Here is a 26,820-nt window from a genome sequence, read left to right on the forward strand (position 1 = left end):
ACATAACTGAGATATATATGAAGAACAAACCCTTTTAAAAATTCCTTTAAAGCATAGAGACCTTGGGTTTTGAATTCAGGAGTTTAAATTTTTTAGAAAATCCTTGCTATTCAAATTAAGGCAGAATCCCTATTTTCAACCAAAAATAAAAGTTGTATTTGCAAGAGTGGGAAGGTGAAAAATGAAAAGGTCTGCAGATGAAGAGAGATAATTAAGTTTTTCTCATGAATAAACATATGTTAACATTTCTTTACAGGGGTTGTTTTTGTTCCCATCTTTTTAATCCAATAAAATTTTGCATTTAGGTAAGACAATAATAAAATAAGTAAATCTTTTAAAAATATTAAAATTCCTCCTTTGGTTGTAAAATATGAAATTTTTCATGGGGGGGGTTACAATTTAACCTGTTTTAAGAAAATTTATATAGGGTACTGATTATTGTCTACAGAAAATCTTCAGGCATTTTTTTTTTAAGATGCTAAAAGTCAATTCATACCTTAATAAAATCCACTTGAAGCCTGGGAAATCACCAGAATAATCTCATCTCTGGGCCTAATGAGAGATTTCTAACATTCTTTAATTGACCCAGAAACCTTAAACTGCCTTAAATATTAGGTAAATATTAGTTTGGGGCTTAAAGCCTGCTGAGAGAATTTCATGTTGCCACTTGCCCCTGTGATTTTATCCCGCTTAACATAACTTGTAATTATGCATTTATTTGTGTAGTTTCTTATGTCTTTAAATCTCTCATTAACCACAGGTTTTGTTTTTTCTTATTTTGACTAGAAATCAAACTCTTCTGATTTGATTTAAAAGCCCATGTTTTCCTAACATGTTAAATACAGGATGGAGGTAGAATCAGGGGGGAAAAAAACAGTAGTGTTAGTAAGGAGATGTCATTGGACATTTTGACTCCACATAGCAGAAATCAAAATATTGCCTTAGTCACAAAAGGTTTTGTTCTCGCAAGTAAAATCCACCCAGAGTCAGATTGTCAGGGCTGGGATAATAGTCACTAGGGACCCAGATGCTTTTCCCTCTCTGCTCCACCATGGAACATTCCATCAGTGAGTGTATATTATGGTTCAAAATGACTGTTGAACTATTTTTAGTGGGCAAGACATGGAAGGAACCTAAATGTCTGTCAGCAGATGAATGGGTAAAGATGTGGCATATATATTCCCAAGTGCCTCAGTGGTAAAGAATCTGCCTGCCAATGCAGGAGACACAGGAGATGTGGATTTGATCCCTGGGTCAGGATATCCCCTGAAGGAGGAAATGGCAACCCACTCCAGTATTCTTGCCTCAAAAATCCCTTGGACAGAGGAGCCTGGTGTGCCACATTCCAAGGGGTTGCAAAGAGTCAGAAATGACACTCATCCCATCCCAAAAATGGGATATTATTCAACCATAAAAAAGAATGAAATAATGCCATTTGCAGCAACATGGATGAACCTAGAGGTTATCATACTAAGTGAAGTAAATTAGACAAAGACAAATATCATATGATCCCACATAATTTATATGTGGGATCTAAAAAAATAATACAAATGAACTTATTTACAAAGCAGAAATGGACTCAGAGACATGGAAAACAAACTTAGGATTACCAAAGGGGAAAGAATAGTAAGGATCACTGAGGAATATTTTGTAATAAACTACAATGGCAAAGAATCTGAAAAAGAATATGTATATATGTGCATATCTATGTCTATAGATATACAAAACTGAATCACTTTGCCATACACCTGAAACACTGTAAATCAATTGTTTAGCTCAGTTCAGGTGTACAGTCATGTCTGACTCTTTGCGACCTCATGGACTGCAGTACACCAGGCCTCCCTGTCTATCACCAACTCTCAGAGCCTACTCAAACTCATGCCCATGGAGTCGGTGATGCCATCCAACCATCTCATCCTCTGTCATCCCCTTTTCCTCCCACCTTTAATCTTTCCCAGCATCAGGGTCTTTCCAATGAGTCAGTTCTTCACATCACGTGGCCAAAATATTGGAGTTTCAGCTTCAGCATCAGTCCTTCCAATGAATATTCAGGACTGATCTCCTTTAAGATGGACTGGTTGGATCTCCTTGCAGTCCAAGGGACTCTCAGGAGTCTTCTCCAATACCATAGCTCAAAAGCATCAATTCTCCATTGCCCAGCTTTCTTTATCGTCCAGCTCTTACATCCATACATGACTATTGGAAAAACCATAGCTTTGACTAAATGGACCTTTGTTGGTAAAGTAATGTCTCGGCTTTTGAATATGCTAAGTTGCTCATAGCTTTTCTTCCAAGGAGCAAGCGTCTTTTAATTTCACGCTACAGTCCCCATCTGCAGTGATTTTGGAGCCCAAAATAATAAAGTCTCTCACTGTTTCCATTGTTTTCCCATCTATTTGCTATGAAGTGATGTGACTGGATGCCATGATCTTAGTTTTCTAAATGTTGAGTTTTAAGCCATGTTTTTCACTCTCCTCTTTCACTTTCATCAAGAGGCTCTTTAGTTCTTCTTCACTTTCTGCTCTAAGAGTGGTGTCATCTGCATATCTGAGGTTATTGATATTTCTCCCGGCAATCTTGATTCCAGCTTGTGTTTCTTCCAGTCCAGCATTTCTCATGATGTACTCTGCATAGAAGTTAAATAAGCAGGGTGACAATATACAGCCTTGATGTACTCCTTTTCCTATTTGGAACCAGTCTGTTGTTCCATGGCCAGTTCTAACTGTTGCTTCCTAACCTCCATACATATTTCTCAGGAGGCAGGTCAGATGGTCTGATATCCCCACCTCTTTAAGAATTTCCACAGTTTGTTGTGATCCACACAGTGAAAGGCTTTGGTGTAGTCAATAAAGCAGAAGTAGATGTTTTCCTGGAACTTTCTTGCTTTTTCAGTGATCCAGTGGATCTTGGCAATTTGAACTCTGGTTCCTCTGCCTTGTCTAAATACAGCTTGAACATCTGGAAGTTCATGGTTCACGTATCGCTGAAGCCTGGCTTGGAGAATTTTGAGCATCACGTTCTAGCGTGTGAGATGAGTGCAATTGTGCGGTAGTTTGAGCATTCTTTGGCATTGCCTTTCTTTGGGATTGGAATGAAAACTGACCTTTTCCAGTCCTGTGGCCACTGCTGAGTTTCCCAAATTTGTTGGCATGTTGGGTGCAGCACTTTCACAGCATCATCTTTCAGGATTTGAAATAGCTCAACTGGAATTCCATCACCTCCACTAGCTTTATTCGTAATGATGCTTCCTAAGGCCCACTTGACTTCACATTCCATGATGTCTGGCTCTAGGTGAGTGATCACACCATTGTGGTTATCTGGGTTATGAAGATCTTTTTTGTATAGTTCTTCTGTGTATTCTTGCCACCTCTTCTTAATATCTCCTGCTTCTGTTAGGTCCATACCATTTCTGTCCTTTATTGTGCCCATCTTTGCATGGAATGTTCCCTTGGTATCTCTAAATTTCTTGAAGAAATCTCTAGTCTTTCCCATTCTATTATTTTTCCTCTGTTTCTTTGCACTGATCACTGAGAAGGCTTTCTGCTCTCTCCATGCTGTTCTTTGGAACTCTGAATTCAAATGGGTATATTTTTCCTTTTTTCTTTTGCTTTTAGCTTCTCTTCTTTTCTCAGCTATTTGAAAGTCCTCGTTAGACAACCATTTTGCCTTTTGCATTTCTTTCTCTTGAAGATGGTCTTGATCACTGCCTCCTATATGATGTCATGAACCTCCATCCATAGTTCTTCAGGCACTCTGTCTATCAGATCTAATCCCTTGAATCTATTTGTTACTTCCACTGTATAATCGTAAGGGATTTGATTTAGGTCATACCTGAATGGTCTAGTGGTTTTCCCTACTTTCTTCAATTTAAGTCTGAATTTGACAATAAGGAGTTCATGATCTGAGCCACAGTCAGCTCCCAGTCTTGTTTTTGCTGACTGTATAGAGCTTCTCCATATTTGGCTGCAAAGAATATTAGTCTAATAGTCTAATTTCGGTGTTGACCCTCTGGTGATGTCCCTGTGTAGTCTTCTCTTGTGCTGTTGGAAGAGGGTGTTGGCTATGACCAGTGCGTTCTCTTGACAAAACCTTGTTAGCCTTTGACCTGCTTTGTTTTGTACTCCAAGGCCAAATTTGCCTGTTACTCCAGGTATCTCTTGACGTCCTACTTTTGCATTCTAGTCCCCTATAATGAAAAGGACATCTTTTGGGGGGTGTTAGTTCTAGAAGGTCTTGTAGATCTTCATAGAACCGTTCAACTTCATCTTCTTCAATATTACTGGTCGGGGCATGGACTTGGATTACTGTGATATTGAATGATTTGCCTTGGAACAAATGACAGAGATCATTCTGTCGTTTTTGAGATTGCATCCAAGTACTGCATTTGGGACTCTTTTGTTGACTATGATGGCTACTCCATTTTTTCTTTGGGATTCTTCCCCACAGGAGTAGATATAATGGGCATCTGAGTTAAATTCACCCATTCCAGTCCATTCTAGTTCACTGATTCCTAAAATGTCGATGTTCACTCTTGCCATCTCCTGTTTGACCACTTCCAATTTGCCTTGATTCATGGACCTATCATTCCAGGTTCCTATGCAATATTGCTCTTTATAGCATCGGACTTTACTTCCACCCCCCATCACATCCACAACTAGGTGTTGTTTTTGCTTTGGCTCCGTCTCTTCATTCTTTCTGGAGTTATTTCTCCACTGATCCCCAGTAGCATATTGGGCACCTACCGACCTGGGGAGTTCACTTTTCAGTGTCATACCTTTTTGCCTTTTCATACTGTGACCAATATGCTACTGGAGAAGAGTGGAGACATAACTCCAGAAAGAATGAAGGGACGGAACCAAAACAAAAACAGCACCCAGTTGTGGATGTGACTGGTGATGGAAGTAAAGTCTAATGCTGTAAAGAGCAATACTGCATAGGAACCTGGAATGATAGGTCCACGAATCAAGGCAAATTGGAAGTGGTCAAACAGGAGATGGCAAGAGTGAACATAGACATTGTAGGAATCAGCAAACTAAAATGGACTGGAACAGGTGAATTTAACTCAGATGACCATTATATGTACTACTCTCTTAGAAGAAATGGAGTAGCCATCATAGTCAACAAAAGATTCCAAAATGCAGTACTTGGATGCGACCTCAAAAACAACAGAATGATCTGTTTCCAAGGCAAACCATTGAATATCACTTGGAATATCAAATCCAAGTCTATGCCCTGACCAGTAATGCTGAAGAAGCTGAAGTTGAACAGTTCTATGAAGACCTACAAGACCTTCTAGAACTAACACCCCCAAAAAGATGTCTTCCTCATTATAGGGGACTGGAATGCAGAAATAGGAAGTCAAGAGCTACCTGAAGTAACAGGCAAATTTGGCCTTGGAGTACAAAACAAAGCAGGTCAAAGGCTAACAGAGTTTTGTCAAGAGAACGCACTGGTCATAGCAAAAAACACTCCTGTAGATAGTATATATACCGGTCTTGCTTTTGTATCCATTCAACCAGGCTATGTCTTTTGGTTGGTACATTTAATCCATTTACATTTAAAGTGATTATTGATATATACATTCCTCTTGGCATTTTCTTAATTGTTTTGGGTTTGTTTTTGTAGGTCTTTTCCTTTTCTTATGTTTCCTGCATAGAGAAGCCCCTTTAGCATTTGTTGTAAAACTAGTTTAGTGATACTGAATTCTCTTAACTTTTGCTTATCTGTAAAGCTTTTCATTTCTCCATTGATTTTGAATGAGATCCTTGCTGTGTATAATTATCCTGGTTGTAGGTTTTTCCCTTTCATTACTTTAAATATATCCTGCCACTCCCTTCTGACCTGCAGAGTTTCTGCTGAAAGATCAGCTCTTAACCTTATGGAGATTCCTTTCTGTTACTTATTGCTTTTCCCTTGTTGCTTTTCATTTTTTTCTCATTTATTTTTTGTTAGTTTAATTAATATGTGTTTCAGTTTGCATGGAGCACATATTCAATGTGTTTCTCCTTGGCTTTATCCTTTATGGGACTCTCTGTGCTTCTTAGACTTGATTGATTATCAACTATTGATGTGGGTTCAATCCCTGGGTCAGGAAGATTCCATAGAGGAGGGGATAGCAACCCACTCCAGTATTCTTGCCTGGAGAACCCCATGGACAGAGGAGCCTGGCAGGCTGTGGTCCATAGGGTCACAAAGAGCTGGAGACAACTGTGGCAACTTAGTGCACATGCACGCACTAGTCTGTATATTTCTAACATTTATGTCCAGGATGATTAAGTTGGTGATTATTAGCAAAATAATGGGGGGAAATGGAAAAGAACTGATTTTGGGGGGAGGAAAAGTTCCCAGGTTCAGAGTCAGAACTGGAATGTGAGTTTCAGCTTTCTGAACCTCCTCTAGGGGATGCCAGTGGATTAGAGAAGGAATAATAATGCATTCTGTAGCTTCCTACAGAAGTTACTGTGAAGAACAAATAATAATCCATGCCAAAGTCTTTCTTGAAGTGTGATGGATTGTGAACATAGAAGGATTTAATTTATCCAAAGAACAACAAAGGTACTAATGGGATTTGAAATGTGAGAAAATACCTAAGTGTATGAAAAATCTTGTTCACAGTTCAGTTACTATCAACTTAAGGTCAGACTTTCAGGGGATAACTAAATGTATGTCAAGGAAAGTGCCAGCTAAGAAATAGTTGTCTACTAACCAAGGTGGAAACTCCTGACTTTCATCTTACCTTGACTGGCTAATGTAGCTCTTTGTGGTTTTTTTAATTTGGAAAAAATGAACGTCAGATTCCACTATGGTGTTCAGGGTGATATCAACCCAGAGTGAATATTGTGCACATTCTAGGGAGCCTTTCTTTTTTTTTAATATTTTTATTGAAGTGTGGTGGTTTTACAATATTTCAAGTGTACCACAAAGTGATTCAGTTTTATGTTATATATGTATATTCCTTTTCAGATTCTTTTCCATATAGGTTATCACAAGGTATTGAGTATAGTTCCCTGTGCTATACAGTAGATCCTTGTTGTTTATGTATTTTGTATATAGTAGTATGTATCTCTTAATCCCAAATTTCCAATTTATCCTTCCCCCTGCCTTTCCCTTTTGGTAACCACAGTTTGTTTTCTATGTCTATGAGTCTATTTCTGTTTTATAAATAAAATAATTTTATCATATTTTAGATTCCACATGTAAGCAGTATCATATGATATTTGTCTTTCTCTACACATGATAATCCCTAGGTCCATCCATGTTGATACAAATGGCGTTATTTCACTCTTTTTTATGGCTGAGTAGTATTCTATTGTATGTATATACCACATCTCCACATCTTCTTTATCCATTTATCTGTCAATGGACGTTAGGTTGCTTCCATGCCTTGGCTATTGTAAATAGTGCTGGTAGGATCATTATTGTGCATATATCTTTTCAAGTTAGAGGTTTCAACTTTCCTGAATATATGCTGGGGGCTTTCAGAGTATGGTGTCTGTCCAACCTTTAGAAAGAGAGCAGTTGGCAGCACATTCTGGATCTGTATTATACCTAGCCCTGGATATAACTCCCCATTTGGAAGCAGGGCTCTTTTCGCATTCACCCAGTATCTCCAATCATGCTTTACTCAGAAGCTCTACAAGACTGGTGAATTAAATGTATGCAGTGATTAAGGTAAATGGAATTGAGCAAGAAATGACAGGTAGTTTTACTGCTTAGTCAACTGTATAGGGAAGAATATGGAAAATGGCAAAACAAGGCTGCTACCTGGAACTCAATTCCACACTCAGTCTTCCCTGACTTTGCTTATTTCACACTCTCAACAAGCCAGACACACAAGAACAAGAAGGAATCTAATAACCCAGGAAGTAGCCACACCCAAACGTTTGTCCAGAGGCTATGCATCAAACCTACCGATGTATTGCACTTAAAAGTCATGTCTTCCCTCTTACTTTGCAGGTAAATCTAACAAGCCATCTCTTCAGCATCTCCCTAGCATGTTAGGCAGAGGGAGGGTGGAGTTGTGAGAGGTAAATACCCTTACAATAACTACAAGTGATAATGGATAGCGAAGGAGGTGAAAACAACCCTGTGAAAGGTATTCATGAGGAATTCCAAACAGTATCAGTCCCTTGTCATTTATGTGTTGGGCAAACAGCTTTCCACATCCCAGTAGGAAAAAGTCTGACTTATAGCTTAAAAGCAGTATTTATGTTAACAGTGATGACCCAAAGCCATAAAACAAACACAACAGTGACATCATTCCCAGTATTTTTTGAGAACTAGGAAATACATGATTCATTTTTGAAAGTGCATGTCATAGATTAAATCATAATTCCGATTATCACCGCCCCTGCCCCCCTCCACCAGAGATGTGACCAGAGTTCAACGTCCCTGCCCACTGCTTGGGACTTGCAGAACCTCCCTGGGAACAGACCCTGCCCCCACCCCACCCTGGGCTCCACCACACGCACTGCTTTGGCCAGAGCCAAGTGAGCAGGTGCATCAGATGCCATGTCCAAGCCAATGAGTAGGAATGGCATTCCAGATTTCCACGAACTCTTCTGCCCCTGGTGTCTGTCCTGAATCTGGCGTGACTCGCACTGGGGCTGTTTCCTCGGCCTGAGGCCTGGAGTGGGAAGACTCAGAGAGCCACCACCCCTGTGGCCTCCATGTAACACAGGGAGACATAACCCTTCCTTTCTTGTTATATCTCTGAGCTCCGGGAGATTTTTTTTTTTTTTTTTTTTTGCACATTCAGTATGTTTCATAATGGTTCCTGTTTATTTGTTTTAAGCTCCTGCCTTTACATAATTTAAATAAGATTTCATGGAAGTTCACATATTTAGAGACCCTTCCCCCAACTCTTGGCTTCCCTGGTGATTCAGATGATAAAGAATCCACCTGCAATGCAGGAGACCTGGGCTCAGTCCCTGGGTTGGAAGATCCCCTGGAGAAGGAAAATGCAACCCACTCCAGTATTCTTGCCTGGAGAATTCCAGGGACAGAGGAGCATGACAGGCTACAGTCCATGGGGTCACAAAGAGTCAGACACGACTAAGCAACTAACACCTTTACTTCCCCCTAACTCTAATAGATTCTTGAAGTATTACTATGAATTACTAACTTCTCTGAGTCTCAGTTTCCTCAACTGTTGTTGTTTAGCCACGAAATTGTATCTGACTTTTTTGCCACCCTGTGGACTGTAGCCTGCCAGGCTCTGCTATTCATGGAATTTCCCAGGCAAGAATACTGGCGTGGGTTGCCATTTCCTCCTCCAGGGCATCTTTTCTACCCAGGGATCGAACCCGTGTCTCCTGCATTGGCAGTTGGGTTCTTTACTATGGAACCAGCAGGGAAGTCCCTAACGTCAATTAAAATTGCACATGAAGAGATGGTGGGAAAACAGCCACAAGGAGCCATGTACAATATATAAACTAGATTGTCCCCCTCCTTCACCCAGCAAGTCATGGGCCAAGGAACAAGGCCTGATGGAGGTGGGGGGCTCTCAGTGGATGGAGTCTCCATGGACTGGTGATATGGAGGATGATGTCATAAGGGTGTGGGTTAAGGACAGCTGGCAGCCACCTGCCCTCCTTTTAGAAAATTTTAGGGGTTGTGAGTATAGATCTCTGGGATCATAGGCGTAAAGCAGAAAGCCAAGTGCTATCTTCTTTCTGTCTCTGGAAAAGGAAGCCCTCCGGCACTAACTCTGAGCCTGAGAATGACCAGCTTCGTGACTATGCACAACTTATTTCACCTTCTGCCTCGGCACCCAGGATTAATTAATCATTGCAAGTTGTCTCGCGACTGCACAATACTAAATACAAATAGAGGAGACCCCCGAATTCATGGAGCTGTGACTCGTGGTCTTGAATATTCATGTTCAACCAACGCCAGTCCACTGTCTCACCCAGCAACGACTCTTTGTTTTACTGAGCTCAGAGGGGTCCCCTTGTGTTTGGAAAGTGAAAGGGGGCCTGTTCGTGATGTGTGGCTCCTCTGCGGATGCCCTGTTGCGTGCTCCTGGGGGAGATGCTCTAAGGTGCGGTGGCCGCTGCCTGGAAACTTCAGCAACACCTGCCACTCATTTTCAGCCCCAGATTTCTCCCTATTAATTTGGCCAATTCAGAATTCACTAGGTCTCCAAGATCTTTTCAAGTGAAAATGCACTTTAGGAGAAAATAGAGAAACAGAACAGTTAGGAACGAAGTTTCTGGTGTGGGGTAGCCCCAGTTCTGCCTGCCGCTGTGTAACCTTGGATGGATTCCTTAACTTCTCTGAGTCTCAGTTTCCTCATTAAAAAAAAAAAAAAAAATAGAGCAATAGTAGTGCCTGCTTCATTGGTACATGATGGGGATAAAAGGGGCTGAAGACAAGTTTAGTACATGATATAGGCGTCCCTGGGGGCTCAGATGGTAAAGAATCTGCCTGCAATGCAGGAGACCTGGGTTGGATCCTTGGATTGGCAAATTCATCTGGGAAGGGAATGGCAACCCACTCCAGTATTCTTGGAAAATCTCATAAGACAGAGGAGCCTGGTAGGGTATAGTCCATGGGGTCACAAAGAGTCGGACATGACTGAGCAACTAGCACTTTCACTTTTCAAGTGCTCAATGGATATTAGTGAAAATTGTTATTTCTTTTTATATTCTGTGTTTTATTTGTTTTTAAATTTTTGGCTGCACTGGGTCTTCATTGTGGTGAGCAGGCTTCTTCTAGTAATGGCACGTGGGCTTCTCTCATTGTGGCACAGAAGCTTAGTTACCCTGTGGCATGTGGGATTTTAGTTTCCTGACCAGGAATTGAACCCACATTCCCTGCACTGGCAGGCAGATTCTTAACCACTACACCACCAGGGAAGTCCCTGTTACTTCTTGATAAAAGGGTAAAGTCTGATCCACATGTTGGGAATAGTAAAAGGTTGGAGACCCATGAAAGCAGAAGGAAGGAGGGTGTGGTGGAGGACTTGACATAGTCAAGGAGCATGTGAGGGCAGTTGTATGTGAGGAACGAAAGGGAAATCGACAAGAAAATGGAAACGTGGAGGGGAAGGCCACAAATTCAAGATATGCCACTTCTGAGAAGTGCCCAGGTCCCCACAGCTGTCACAGGGTGCTGGAATACATTCCCCAAAGTCAGGCAACTGGTAAAACCAGATTCCAGAATTCTTATCTCTTCTCGACCAGGATGACTCAGTTTCCTAAGAAGTAGCTGCTACAAGAGTTAAAGATACACAAAGAAAGTCTGGAAGGATGCAAACTTGACCTTCCTTCTGTTTCCACCCACCACACTAGTTTCAGGAGGTTCTGTCCTGTTTCCCAGTTCACTTCTGTGTGGCCTCATCCCTTTTCCTCCTCTTGCTCAGCATCAGAAGGAGAATTCAGCCTGGGGGTTCCCAGAGTATCGAATGTGTGTTGCGCACTGCGGTGGGTTGATATCTTCTGGGATCATGCTGTGTCATTGAGTCAGTTTGTTTTCTTACTGCATCTGTATTTGTCTGCTAGTGTCTCAAAGAGGAGGTGATAAATGAGAGTAAAAGACCCAGAGTGGGCGATTGGCAGAGACAGCTGGACAGAATTAGCAAACTAAAGATGGACTTCCTCAAAACAGAAGCAGTATCTCACTCTGCTGCCTTAATCTCTAGTAAGAGTTTACCTAAAGGTGGAAAACCAGTGGTGGTGATAGTAAACCTGTCTTAGTTCCTAACCATCATTTAACAAATGTAACAGATTTCGTCATCACACCGTGCCACTGTAAGACTTCGCTAATTCACGCATGCAAGGATTTGTGGAACCTAGTTCCTTCAGACATTGAAAGAGAATATATAGAAAAGAATATGAGAGGGTCCTCTGAAAGCTGTGCAAAAGAACACTTTTGGATATTTGCTCTCCAGCAGAAAACTCTTTCAGTTCCTACAGGGTTTGTTGAAAGCTTGCCTTTTCAGCAACTCTGCAAAAGATAATCTTAGAGAATGATCCTATCAGCTATGAAATAATTGGCAATCCCAAGAGTCCTGTTTTGTGAATGATCAGCTGTCTCAGCCAATGCCAAGGCCTGAGAAATCAACCCTCAGGGAAAGACCTGAAATGCCTCCCCCAGGCCTGGTTCCACCTGCCTTTCCTATTGCTAAAGTGAGTGAGTTGATTGCTCTGCCCTGGACCAGTACTACCAGCATCAGCATCCCCCAGTAACTTGTTAGACTTGCAGTATCTTGGGCTCTCCCTGTGAATCAGGAACTCTGAAATAATTAACAAGACTTCCATTGATTATAGTGAGCCCCTGCTCTACCTTATGACTTAAGTACTTGAGCTTGGGGCCTTTGTTTAATAGTAAAATGGTTCTTCTCTTGCATGGCTCTTTTAAAGTATCCAGTATGCTGAAACTGGTCTTACCAGGTGGCACTCGTGGTAAAGAACCTGCCTCCCAATGCAGGAGACATCAAACAAAGACTTGGGTTTGATCCCTGGGCTGGCAAGATCCCCTGGAATAGGAAATGGCAACCCACTCCAGTATTCTTGCCTAGGAAATTCCATGGACAAAGGAGCCTTGGGAGCTATAGTCCATGGGGTCTCAAGGAGTTGGACATGGCTGAGCATGCACACACATGTTCTGAAACGGAAGCCAAATGTGGTAAAGAGGATGTTTTTCTTAGAAGGAAAACTTTCTCAAAATCGAGAGAGAAATCAGTGACCTAAATTGGAAGGAAAAATATCTAGTTCTTAGATCAGGATTCTTAGCCTAGACCTTCATCTTTCTTGTCTGGCTTTATGCTCCAATAAAATCGATTAATAGTAAAATAGATAGCTAGTGGGTTAACCTGCTGTATAGCACAGGGAGCTCAGCTCACTGCTCTGTGATGAACTAAAGGGGTGGGATGGAGGCTCATGAGGGAGGGGATACATACATATAGCTGAGTCACTTTGTTGTACAGCAAAAAGTAACCACAGTGTTGTAAAGCAAATATATTCCAATTAAAAAAATAAAATAATCAAAAGGAATAATATTGTGTGACATATTTATATGAAATTTAAATTTCAGTGCTTACAAATAAAGTTTTATCAAAACTGTCAAAAAACGGATTAATGAATTACTTAATGGAAATTTTGAATGATTTCTGAGTTGAATTTAGTCCAAACACGAAAGTAGTGGTGTATAAGGAATTTTTCTTGGTGAACTTGAAAAGCAATTCCTTTGAGTCAGATGGACATTAAGTATACTGGCTTCCTATCTGTGTAACTACAGTTTTGTTGGATCTATTGAGATAATACTTAACCACCCAATGACCCAATTCAAAATTACCCCTTCCACTGCTCTCCCATAATTTACCTCATAAGTTTGTTTATTAAGAGGAAAAGATTCAAGACTTAGATGGAAACAATCTTCAAATATTTAAAGCATTTGCTATTGAGAAGAATTTAGAATTATTTTGTGTGGTTCAGTAGAATAGAGCATGATTAAATACCTGGAAGATAGGAGGAGAGATTTTTGCTCAATTAAAGGGACAGATTTTTAATCTTAATTCTACCCCAAACTAAACAGGTGGCCTGATGAGGTCTGTGACATCCACCAGGGACATTTTTTATTGGTGCTGTCAGTTCAGTTCAGTCCCTCAGTCATGTCTGACTCTTTTGCGACCCCATGGACTGCAGCATGTCAGGCTTCCCTGTCCATCACCAACTCCCGAAGCCTACTCAAACTCATGTCCACTGAGTCAGTGATGCCATCACACCATCTCATCCTGTCATCCCCTTTCCTCCCACCTTCAGTCTTCCCAGCATCAAGGTCTTTTCCAATGAGTCAGTTCTTTGCATCAAGTAGCCAAAGTATTGGTTTCAGCTTTAGCATCAGTCCTTCCAATGAATATTCAGGACTGATTTCCTTTAGAATTGACTGGTTGGATCTCCTTGCAGTCCAAGGGACTCTCAAGAGTCTTCTCCAACACCACAGTTCAAAAGCATCAGTTCTCTGCTGCCCAGCTTTCTTTATAGTCCAGCTCTCACATCCATACATGACTACTGGAAAAACCATAGCTTTGACTAAATGGACCTTTGTTGGTAAAGTAATGTCTCTGTTTTTTAATATACTGTCTAGGTTGGCCATAGCTTTTTTTCCAAGGAGCAAGTGTCTTTTAATTTCATGGCTGCAGTCACCATTTGCAGTGATTTTGGAACCCAAAATAATAAAGTCTCTCACTGTTTCCATTATTTCCCTATCTATTTTCCATAAAGTGCTGGGACCAGATGCCATGATCTTAGTTTTCTGAATGTTGAGTTTTAAGCCAACTTTTTCACTCTCCTCTCACTTTCATCAAGAGGCTCTTTAGTTCTACTTAACTTTCTGCCAGAAGGGTGGTGTCATCTCCATATCTGAGGTTATTGATATTTCTCCCCGCAATCTTGATTCCAGCTCATGCTTCATCTAGCACGGCATTTCACATGATGTACTCTGCATATAAGTTAAATAAGCAGGATGACAATATACAGCCTTGACATACTGCTTTCCCGATTTGGAACCAGTCTGTTGTTCCGTGTCCAGTTCTATCTGTTGCTTCTTGACTTGCATACAGATTTCTCAGGAGGCAGGTCAGGTGGTCCTCTATTCCCATCTCTTTAAGAATTTTACACAGTTTATTGTGATCCACACAGTCAGAGAAGTTTTATTCATTAGTTAAAAAATAATCTAGGTGAACTTTAAGATCCCTTGTCTTTGTCTGGGCTGCTATAACAAAAACACCATAGATTGGGTGACTTAAATATCGAACATTGATTTTGTATTGTTCTGAAAGCTGAAAATCCAAGATCAGGGTGCTAGTAGATGGGGTATCTGGTGAGAGTCCACTACCTGGTTCATAGATGACCATCTTCTCAGTGTCCTCATATGGTAGAAGGTGGGGGTGGGGAGAGCTCTCTGTGGTCTGTTTTATGAGGGCATTAATTCCGTTTCTGAGGGTTCCAGCCTCATGACCGCATCACTTTTCTGAAGACTCTGTCTCCTAATACTGTCTCACTGGAAGTTAGGATTTCAACATATGAATGCAGTGGGGGACATAAACACTTTGTAATACCTTCAAACTCAGAGATGCTGTTAATATACCATATTTTCAAGACTGCCTCCTTCACATTAGCTGTCTAGAGCAAAGGAGGTAATTTCCCTCCTTTCTTATATATAATCAGGTTTGTGAAGCCATGTTCCAATGGGGAACAGCAGATTTTCTGTGTTAGGGTGTTGCTCTCTGCTCATTTTGTGAACCCATTCATGATCACATACAACTTTCCTTTTGTTTGAGTTTCAAGGATACAAAGCTGTAGGCAGGAGATCCTGAAATGGAGGGACCAGAAGCATATCAAATCTAATTCTTTGTATTTTCATCTACAATTGGAACTAACTACATCCAGCAAATAGAAAAAAGATTAGGAAAAACAAACAAACAAAGCTTCCAGAGATTCACCAGGACTGAAAGTCTGGTAAACTTCATAAGCAGCCAGACTTACCCAATAAGCCAGTTCTACTGTTGATGACAACTAGTGTTTTGAAGCTGCCATGCTATTTTGAAGTGCCATGCCATGCCACTGCCACAACACATTTTGATAATGTTTCACCATAGCAAGCCAAAAGAATGGTATACTAGAGATTCACAACTTTATAAGGAATTTTCTAAACAACCTAAACTCCTCACTCTTTAGAGTTATAAATACATGCTGCCTTTAGCTAATCTGTCCATCAGTAAAAACTGTTTTAGTTTCTCCTCCACTTTTATATGCAAATTTTATATACAAGCCTGATTCAGATAACAGGAGAGCATTCTTCATTTTTTCCTTAATTAGTAAACATCACATACCTTTATACGCATAATGTTTTAGTAAGCCTACAAATATAATTGAAAATCGCTTTCTTCTTGAAGACTCATATTAAAATGAGCCCAACCGTGTTGCATTATAATCTCTGATATCACATCAGGTTTTAATAAGCCTCCTTTTTGTAGCGCACATGTGCTTAAGACTTCATGGAAACCAAATCTGGAGAGAAGGGATTACTTTAGATTACTTTGAAATATGCATTGTTTGAAATGGCCTCTGGTGACCAGCTTTCATGAATGGCTGATTTTACTTGTGGGGCACATCATCTGGGTTAATTATATCAGCTCCTTTGTGTGACAAGTGCTGGTGTTGTGTGTGCTGAGAAATGAAGGCTTAAAACAAAGTAGAGTTGTTAGTGAAAAAATAAATTCTAGAAGTAGAGCAACATTGAGTGTTTATAGTATAGAAGTGTAGTAGACGATATTTAGGGACTTGGCCAGCTGTAAACATCTATTTATAAAGATATTCTAGTGACAATAAACATACATTTGCCCCAAATATCCATAGAATACACCATAATCTGAGCCTTTTCAGGAAAATTATTTTACAGATATGATAGATAATAGTTTACAGTGATAATACAGCTCTTGTTTCATTCTATAAATTCCTCTGCTTAAAAGTTCATCAGGCATCCCTGGTGGTACAGTGGATAAGAATCCGCCTCTCAGTGTTGGGGATCAGAGTTCAATCCCCAGTCCAGGAAGATTCCACATGCCTTGGAGCAACTCAGCCCATGTGCTGCAACTGCTAAAATCCGTGCACGAAGACCCAACGAAGACCCAACACAACCAATAAAAATTAAAAATAAAATTAAAAGACTTTATAAAGTTCACTTTTTTGTAACAATAGAGAAAAATATGGGTTTTCATTAGCTAAAATATTTCCCAGCTTCTGCTTAGACAAAAAGCTAAGACATAAGTTGTGTTTTAAGTTTCGGATTACTATAGGCCTTCAATGTAAGCACCGTCATTCGAATCAGTGGTAGTGAATTTATGGTTTTAAAAATGTCATACTGGGTCTCTTCAGGTGCTAATTCACCTGAAAACTGTGATAAATATCTCTACATCCAAATACTATTTTAAGAGTTAACAGATGAATTTGATTGGATAAGAATGCCGTAAATCAGATGGATGTCAATAAAAATGGGTAGAAAATTTATCTTTGCTGTATGCTTTATGTGTGCTTTGTGGTTATAATCAGTAAATTAATTTTCCTAGTGAGGCCTGCTAGTTACTCGGTTTGTTCTACTGTAATTATATTTTCCATGATTGCCAACCTGAATCTCATATGAAACTGAAGTAGAGTTGTTTTTTTTACTTGATAAATGTGTAACTTTGCTTGGTACTCACTGGAGATAAGTATACAACTGAAGGAATGATGACAATCTGAACAGAATAGGGTATTGACGGTGATTTTTGTCATATAAAGACTTAGAATGATATATTTAACCTCCTGCCCCAAAACTCAAACCAGCATTTCCCAGTACAACTTGTGAAGGGAGTATTTTTGAAATTATACTTGAACTAATCTGAAAGATTGAAGGCTGGAAGAGAAGGGGATGACAGAGGATGAGATGGTTGGATGGCATCATCGACTTAATGGGCATGAGTTTGAGCAATCTGTATAGGACAGTCCATGGGGTTGCAAAGAGTCAGACACAAGTTAGCAACTGAATGACATCAAAATCTGAATTTTAAGGTGTCTTTTGAAAATGGATCTCTGAGAACTGCAGTTGACTTAAATATGGATGTTTGATTTTCTTCGAAGGCTTTCCTGTAAGGTATACATTGTGGAAGGAAAAATTGAAAAACAGAGCTATTCCCCATACATGCATGTGTGCGTGCTAAGTCACTTTAGTCATGTCCAACTCTGTGACCCTATGGACTCTACCAGGCTCCTCTGTCCATGGGATTCTCTAGGCAGGAATACTGGAGTGGGTTGCATGGCCTCCTCCAGGGGATCTTCCTGACCCAAGGATCAAACCCTTGTCTCTTATGTCTCCTGCATTGGCAGGCGGGTTCTTTACCACTATCGCAACTGTGAATTCCCCATAACTCATCCCTAAATCTTGAGCTAAGAACTAGAATTTGCTGTCTTTTGAAATGCATATTCATTTTTCACAGTGTTCCCAGACCTCCTTTTCTGCATCATGACTCCATATGAGGCCAGCAGGGTCCCTTGGAAGGAACTTGTATCTCCACTCTGCTGTATTTCAGTTCAGTTCAGTTCAGTTGCTCAATCGTGTCCAACTCTTTGCGACCCCATGGACTGCAGCACGCCAGGCCTCCCTGTCCATCACCAGCTCCCAGAGTTTACTCAAATTCATGTCCATTGAGTTGATGATGCCATCCAACCATCTCATCCTCTGTCATCCCCTTCTCCTCCCACCTTCAATCTTTCCCAGCATCAGGGTCTTTTCAAATGAATCAGTTCTTCACATCCCAAGTATTGGAGTTTCAGCTTCAGCATCAGTCCTTCCAATGAATATTCAATCCTTCTAATGAATATTCCTTTAGGATGGACTAGTTGGATCTCCTTGCAGTCCAAGGGACTCTCAAGAGTCTTCTCCAACACCACAGTTCAAAAGCATCAATTCTTTGGTGCTCAGCTGCTGTATTTAAAGCCTTAGAAATGTTAAAGTATGTTATGTTGGTAGTGAGCTTTATCACGTAGAAAATAGGCCAGCACAAACTCTCTTGACTGTGGCTTAATTTTTAAAGTCAGGTGTTCCTCTTTCCTCACAAAGATGTTAACTACAAGAAAATATTTTGAGAAATGCTTTTGAAATCTAAATATAGCACCTGAGTATTTTTTAAATATTTTCTTCAACTTAAAACGTATCACAGGAATTGTAGAACTTTGAAATAAATTCATATTGTGCCAAATGATACACATCAGAGAAACAGACTAAAACAAAATATGTCCCCAGAATTCCCAACTTTGTTCAGAGGTACATTTTTAGTTATTTAGGAATGCTTGAACTTTAAAATACAAAGAAAACTATGTTTCCTCATTACTTGAATATGTGTCTGTATGTGTGAATATGTTTATACGTGTATCTTAACTATGCACATGTGTGTGTATATCTATTGGTTTGGCAAAAAAGTTCTTTCCAGTTTTTCCATGGCGTCTTTCAGAAAGACCTCAACAAACTTTTTGGTGAACCCAAATAGTTAGGAAAAAGAGATAAATACATAAGGTACTGATGAAACGTGATGCTTGTGGTAGAGGGTAGTGCTCAGCACACTTCATCTGTGCCATCAATTTTGCAGTTGGTTGGGGTCATGTGACTAGTTTCAGCCAATGAAATATTAGAAGTGATTGGAGTCATTTCTGGGTTGGAGCTATGAAAAGCTCTACCACAAGAATCTCCAGTTTTTTTCTTCCTCTTCTTCTCCATCCAGCTATGGCAAGAATAAAACAACAGTGCCCCCATCAGACTGCATCTATGCACGATCGAGCAGATCAAAGCTCCCTGTCACTCTGTGTGTGACTTGCAGTATGTGTTAAGTCATTGATATTTGTTTGTTTGTTTTTCCTTGTTATTGCAGTAAACTGTTTCTGCTAACTTCTGCAATACCTTTAAGATACTTCAACACAGTTAAGGTATAAGAATATGAAACCAAAGGCAAATTTAATATAATAAACCCATATAGTTTAAGACATAACTAAGATTTCTAAGACCACATTTATGGTTCTTTTTATCAATATGCTTCCTATCATCAGACCCAAACTGAAGTTTCCAATGTCCCCCTTTTTAAAAGTCAGCAATCTTTTTATTCCCCTTATCTTGGAGCTCATGGCCACCACTGAAACTCATGACTGTTATCAGACCTGTAAGACACTCTGTAGCATCTGCTTCAAAAATATCAGGTCCTTCTGGGTTTGTCTTGTTCTCATAATTTTTAGGTCACTTTGTTTTCCTTTGCTTTCCTAATTTCTATTTGAAAGAAGCTGGGAAAATCTCCATCTTGGATGCTTTGCATTTCCTAAAATGTTCTTGGTGAGCTCCTTGTTATGTAGGTAACTCCTGTCTTTGTAGGATAATCCTCATAAGTACATTTCTTCTTTTTTTTAATTTATATTTTATTTTTAATTGTAGGATAATTGCTTTACAATATTGTGATGATTTTTGCTATACATCAACATGAATTGGCCTTAGGTATACGTTTGTCCCCTCCCTCTTATACCCCCCTTCCACCTCCCTCATAAGTATATTTCTTGCTATAGCCTCTCCCTTCATTCTTATCACTGCTTATATCTTTCTATCCTCTTCCTCCATGAGAAGACAAAGAGAAAACCTAGGAAGCTTAAAAATACTTTTTCTATTTTTATTGTGCAACAGATCATGGGGAAAAATCCAACTTAGACATAAATGAAATAAAAAAATAGAATCTGTTCCTCTGCCTCACCGTACCCTGGGGATGATCAACACTAACAATTTTGTGAACAGATGACTTTTCAAGGTTCCTTCCAATGTCACTATTCACAGTGTTATGGGGACAAAGAACAGAAAGGGGGAAAGGGGAAGAAAATCAAACATTGTTCAAGGAGGATCTCATCATTTAGCCAAGTGTTTCCCCAAAGATGCTCCAGGTCAGAGATGCACACTTTCCAGCTGTCATTGGTGGCTGGGAGAGATTTATTATTCGAGGGGTATAAAAATGTTACTGCACCAGAAGGAGACTGTTGTCTATCTTATTTGCTTGGAGTTGTAATAAAGTAGATACGTGAACAGGCTTTCTGGGGATTAACAGTAGATGAACTTTGCCAGCTATGGGGTTTTTAAAAGAAGAAATTAGCTCCTTCATAGTTTCACATATATCATAAAGAAGCTAGCACATCCTGAAGGCTTCCTCTATAGAAAAAAAAAAAAAAGTGATGTATGGGAAACTTGAAAGTCAAAATTAAGGGAAGAGGGCCATGTAAACTGACCCCAGGATATGTTGAGAACTCTGTTGATTGGGGGAATCAGGAGGGGGGATTCCACCTTCTTGCTAGTATAGTCCTATTTCACTTCACTCTAATGATAAACTAAGTGTGTTCTGGCTAAATTCAGCTTTGAATAATTGCATGCTGCTGGCCTAATCTCCCCTACTGCTGTGATTGGTTATGATGTCCCTTTTTTTCTCTGTCTTCACTCTGAAGTGGAGTGCTTTGTGCTGGAAACAATTCCTTTGCCTCATCCTTAAGAGGTTGATTTCTGTGCTGAGTGGGCTGTTCTGAGCCTATCTCTCTCATACTTGAGATGTGTGGGCATTCATTTATAAAGTTTTGTGTTATCCTCAGATTAAAAAAGAAAAAACACAGAATGTCATCACTGAACAGTGATACCAGGCACTTAGAACTTAGTAAACTTTCAAAGCTTTAAGGGGCAGGAGGGAATGAATTAAGTTTGTGACGAGGGCCTTAGAGGTGAAAGGCTGTATACTCTAGGCCAGTAATTCTCAAACCCTTTGAACGTGAAATCCTTTTGTATTATTGAAATTCTGTTTTTATCCCTTTATATTATTAAACTTGTGGGACTTCCTGGCAGTCCAGTGGTTAAGACTTTGTTCTCACAGTGCAAGGGACACAGGTTTGATCCCTGGTCAGGGAACTAGGAGCTTGGATGCCATATAGGCAGCCAAAAGTAAATTAATTAAAAAAAATAAAGTAATTTATTAAGCTTGTGTTTATGGGGATTTGGGGCTTCCCTGGTGCCTCAGCTGGTGAAGAATCTGCCTGCAATTTGGGAGACTTGAGTTCAATCCCTGGGTTGGGAAGATCCCTGGAGAAGAGAACAGCTACCCAGTCCAGTATTCTGGCCTGGAGAATCCCATGGACTGTATAGTCCATGGGGTTGCAAGACTCAGCCATGACTGAGTGGCTTTCACTTTATGGGGATTTTAGCTATTGATACTTAAAAATTCAAACTGAGAATTTTTAAAAATATTTATTAATTAAAAACAATACATTTATATGTTAAATGATATATTTTATGAAAAATAACTATTTTGCAAACCAAAACAATATTGGTGATTAAAATGGCATGTTTCACATTTTTGCAAATCTGATGTTTATCTGAATACAAGAGAACGGGATTTTTATATCTGCTTCTGCATTCAATCTGTTGAAATGTATTGTTTTGGGTGAGCTATGGGAATAAAATTCAACCTCCCATGGGTAAATAGTTGGAGAATTATTTCAAAAGCTTTTTCAGATACTTATAGATCTTCTTTGATACTATACCAAAACTTGACAAGTAGTGATTCCTATAGGTCAGTTGTCATAAGAAATCTGAAACCACATGAATGAGCTTTTAATACTTTCTTATATTAAGATTCAGTGGTCATTTTGCACTTTGAGTGAGCTTTTTTTACTTCTGTATAATTTTGTAACATTGCATTTGGTCATTTCAGAAGTATTGGTTCACTGACTTGTACTAATAGTCTAAATGTTGACACATTTCATTTTATATCACAAAATAACATTTGTTAATATCAACATCAACGTCATCAGAAAAGTTTTACCTATTGAGAAGCTGCCAAGCTCACAGTGGCAGATAAAAGTTTTCCAAAATTTTGCTTTTGACTTGAAAACTAGATTTCTGTCATTAGCAACAAATGTGACGAATACTGTCAGTTGTTTTCCTTGAAGTGAGTCTTGGTTCATTCATGACTTGAGAAAACGTCTTCCAAAAATCCGAGTTCAAATAGTTCTACCAAGTAAAAATAGTGTTTGACTAAAAACAGAAAGGAGATGGATCCAGTTCACCTTGCAGCTTAGTCACACAGTGGTTTCCCTTGATAAGCATCACACCTCCATACACAGCAGAGGGTTTTATGTGTCCCTTTTCTCTGATAAAACAGAAAATGTAAAAGAAAAGACATGTATTTGAGCACACAGGGACATGCTTAGTTGCTTAGTTGTGTCCAACTCTTTGAGACCCCATGGACTACAACCTGCCAGGCTCCTCTGTCCATGGGATTCTCCAGGCAAGAATACTGGAGTGGGTTGCCATTCCCTTCTCCAGAGGATGTACCAACCCAAGGATCAAATTCACATCTCCTGCATTGGCTGGCAGATTCTTTACCACTGAGCTACCTGGGAGGCCTATGTGTATTTGACACTCAGGGCTTAATCAAATTAATCATTTTACAGCTTCATCTTGAGTGAAACTGGCTTTTTAAAAAACTATATGTGATGCTCCCTGCATTTGTACTAAAGCGGTTGTACAAATTGGTTTTTTACAAATGGTTGCTCTTAGACCATCAGTGCAAATTTCAACAAAGTGTACAGGAGGGATGAAGTGTTGGCGTTCTTATCAAAATAGCTCCGGTCTGGGACAACCCTGGTGGTCCAGTGGTTGAGAGTCTATCTTCCAATGCAGGGGATGTGGGTCCCATCCCTGCTCAAGAAACTAAGATCCCCCCATGACAGGGATTGCTGATCTCACTATGGCAAATGGAGAGCCCAGGCTCTACAACTAGAGACGCCCCCATGTGCCTCAATGAAGATGGAGCACAGCCAAAAATAATAATTAAAAATAAACATAAGATAAAGACCCAGTCTTACTAAAAAAAAAAATAGTTCTGGTCTTTTGGATTCCATCTGTGAGGATCTCAGGGTCCCCCAAAGCCCAGATTATACCTTGACAACCAGGGCTGTGGACAAGCATATTACCACCATCCCTTTACCTCCACCCCAGCTGTCTAGACAAGGGGGGGACTGTGTTGAAGACAGAGACCCCCTTAAACCCATGAGGGCAATGAGGGCTTTGTTTTAGTGTGGGGCTTTGCTAGATAAGCATATGTGAACTAGACTTGCTATCCAATTGGCTTGAAGGCTTCCCAGTCTTTTCTTTCTTTTATATGTGACTTGAAACTTTTTATGTCACATTTATAGTTGGCTTGACTGCCCCAAACAAAGTACTGCAAACTTTCCACATCAATTGGCCATAGTGATAGTTGGTGTTTTCATTTTAGATCCTAAAGAAAAAGCAGCTTGTGTTCTGGTCCCGCTTCATGAATACAGCACCGTTCCTCAAGTTCACTTTCCATGTGTGAGAAAAACCTCTTTGGACATTTCTCCCATTTTCAACTATTTCTCAAGACAAATTGTTAGTCTCTAAGGACGCTTGTCGTCCGCCACCAAGTATCCATTTCGAACATTGCATCCTTGTCTCCTTTGTCAAGGTCTGCGTTCTGTCTGTCAGTTTTTTCTTCTTCTTCTTCACTTTTTTTCCTTCTGGAGGTAGAAACCAGGCAGTGAGAGGATGACAGGTTCTAAAAGGTCAATTTTGAATAAAGAATTGTCTGTGTGCACATTTTTTTTTTCAGAGTGCTGTGTTTTGTGTGTTTTAGTCAAGGGAGTGCTCCTGCTGAACAGACTTGTCTGAAAGTTCCATTTTCTTTACCACTCAGCTTCTCGGCTTTTACATATGAATCCCCTGAATCAATAATAAACTGTGGCAGAAAAAAAAAGAAAAACAAAAAATGTAGGTCTCTTTCGCACCTTTTAACTCTCCAGAAAGGCAAGGCAAGCCACTTTAGAGGTAAAGCTCGCATCTTCTCTCCTGTCTCTTTTCTTTATTAGGAAATGACTTTCAATGTAGTTTATACAGGGTGCCATTAAGGCTGATTTTCTTTTTCCTAAAAGAGGAAGTAAAGGTAAATAAGATAAAGAAAAGAATAACCCAGAACATGGATTGTGTTCCAAGGAATGTTATCAGCATCTTAATTGTCAAGAATTTTCAGTTGCATGTGTGACTGATTATTTAAACCAAGCACCGCGCACACACGATACAGTGTGAGTCTGGCTGTATTTTGGGGGTCACCATTGTCCACAGAGGTTGGTTTAAATGATCGGTGATGCAAGAAACCCTGTTAACTATCTCTTCATACATGGCTTTGAGAGGTGGGTAAAGTTCTATTACTTCAAGAACCAACCCTCTAAGAAATTTCTGTATTTAACTCTTTAGACTGATGCTTGCTCCACGGGAGAGAGTCATTGTTTCATTCACTTCTTTCGCTTTCTTGTCTTTTCGTGCTCCTATCAGTTTTCTCATGATTTGAACCAAATGCCCAGAAACCCACCAGTCAGGGCAGAACAATTGCGTGCTTTCAGTGTTCAGCAGGCACCGCAATCACTGAAATAACCCCAAGTTATTACCAAACAGAAAACAAGAAAAAACCCACACGCCAAACTGTGCATATTGACTTTCTCAAGCCACAGGATCAATCGGAGGTGGTTAGCTGGTTTCTCTGCAGATAATGTGGTCAGGACTGCCTTGCTGCAGACACTGGATTTTTGTTTTAAAGCCTACTTCTTATTGAGTCTTTCTCTTTCTCTCTCTTTCTCTCTCTCCCTCTCTCCTTCCCTCCCAAGGAATAATTACAGGCTGCAGAGTCAAAAGCATTAGAACTGTTTACAAAACAGCTCATAAAGTTTAAAATAATGGGGGCGTGTGTGTTTGTGTAAAACACAATAATCTGTATGGCAGGGGGAAACAGTATACCCTTCTTTCTTCTTTCACTGCCCCGTGTCACCCTCCAGAATTTAAGACATGGAAGTGAGCAACGGAGTCCTTTTTCTTCTGGTTCCTCACACTTCATTCGTGATTCGTATTTATCTGATGTCAGTTGATTGTTGAGGATCAAAATACAGACCTCAGAAGTGTGGAGAGAGAATGGGTGCTGGAACCAGCTGCCATCTAATTAATTTTAGGGCAGTTGAAATTCCCATACAGATGCTCCCTCATGAACATTCAAGAGAAAGATGCTTTTTTTGTTTTTTTTTTAATGAGCCCTTTGCTATCTTTCAGAAGTCCTAAAGAACAGTGTCCAGCAGGTTAGTGTTCTAAAGTGAAAGGGGCATTTTTCCAACCCTTTCTGAAGTCTCCTCCTGTGCAGACTTACAAAGATTTTGCAGTGCTCCCCTCCAGATTTTATTATTTTTTTAAGGTGAAAGAGTCACCTCCAGCCTCAGAGCCCATCAATCATTTTGCTTTGCAGGTTGAGATCTGCTGCAGCAAAGCCAAAGCTCGGTGCTGGCGGCACTGCACTGGGTCTGGACAGTAGTGAGCCTGGTGCTGACAGTCAGAGGAGGGCTCTGTCCCCTTCGGCACTGATGCACTGGGGATGCGGGCTGGACCGAGGGACAAGCCCAGCCCGGAGGAAGCGCCTCTTCCCCTGGTGATTGATGGAGGACAGTTAGGAGCTCTTCGGAGGCTGGGGAAGGTTGCCCTCTCAGCCACTTACTCTGAAGTCTTTGTCAGCAGAAAGAACTCTCCTGGGTAGTGAGTGACATCATGCAGATGACAAATGACAGCTTTGCGTTTCGTTCTGCTTGATGAGTACTCAATATCGCATGCAGGTGAGTTAACGCTTCCCAGAGGCAAACACTCCAGGGCACTGTGGTTTCACGGGCACTGCTGGCTTTTCCTCATCAGTCATCCGTTTTCTTTGGGGATGTTTAAAGTATTAATGCTATTAAAACATGAGCAGGGATGATACCCAGATCACTGTGTTTATGATTATGCAATGAAGATATTATTCAAGTCATGTGTTAAGCAGTTCTGAATGTTGTTTCCTTCTGTTTCTTCCTTTTGGAGTACAGATTTTAAATTATATATGTGTATGTATATATATTATAATATACATTGTATATTATATTTACACATAAATATAATTAATATAAATACTATAAAATATATGGTGAATAAATAATTTATATAAACACATATATATATTTATGCTGTTTTAAGAGACTGTTTCAGACCAAAAATCTGTATCAGAATCTCTGATTGACGTTTCCTTTGTATTTTTTTCCTCCCCATTTCAGGACCCACTCTGCAGATGTCCTGAACACTTCTGACTACAATTGATTCTTCAACCGGGATACCTAATTCCAGGTATTAGCTCTTGTCAGAAAGCTTTTACATCCGAGCTCTGTGCTGGAAATTCTATTTTGGCAATGAATT

The 26,820-nt window shown here is 40.0% G+C and overlaps 1 protein-coding gene across 6 annotated transcripts in view; it reads left to right on the plus strand.

The window, feature by feature from the left end:
- SULF1 (sulfatase 1) overlaps window positions 1-26,820 on the plus strand; it is a 199,113-nt gene that overhangs the window by 77,376 nt on the left and 94,917 nt on the right. For all 6 annotated transcript variants that reach the window (XM_059874426.1, XM_025001836.2, XM_059874425.1 and 3 more), the window contains one exon: window positions 26,682-26,751. The gene's annotated coding sequence lies outside the window, so the exon portion shown is untranslated. The remainder of the gene's footprint in view (window positions 1-26,681; window positions 26,752-26,820) is intronic.

Source organism: Bos taurus, chromosome 14 (assembly GCF_002263795.3).
Source record: "Bos taurus isolate L1 Dominette 01449 registration number 42190680 breed Hereford chromosome 14, ARS-UCD2.0, whole genome shotgun sequence".
NCBI classification, from domain to species: domain Eukaryota; kingdom Metazoa; phylum Chordata; class Mammalia; order Artiodactyla; family Bovidae; genus Bos; species Bos taurus.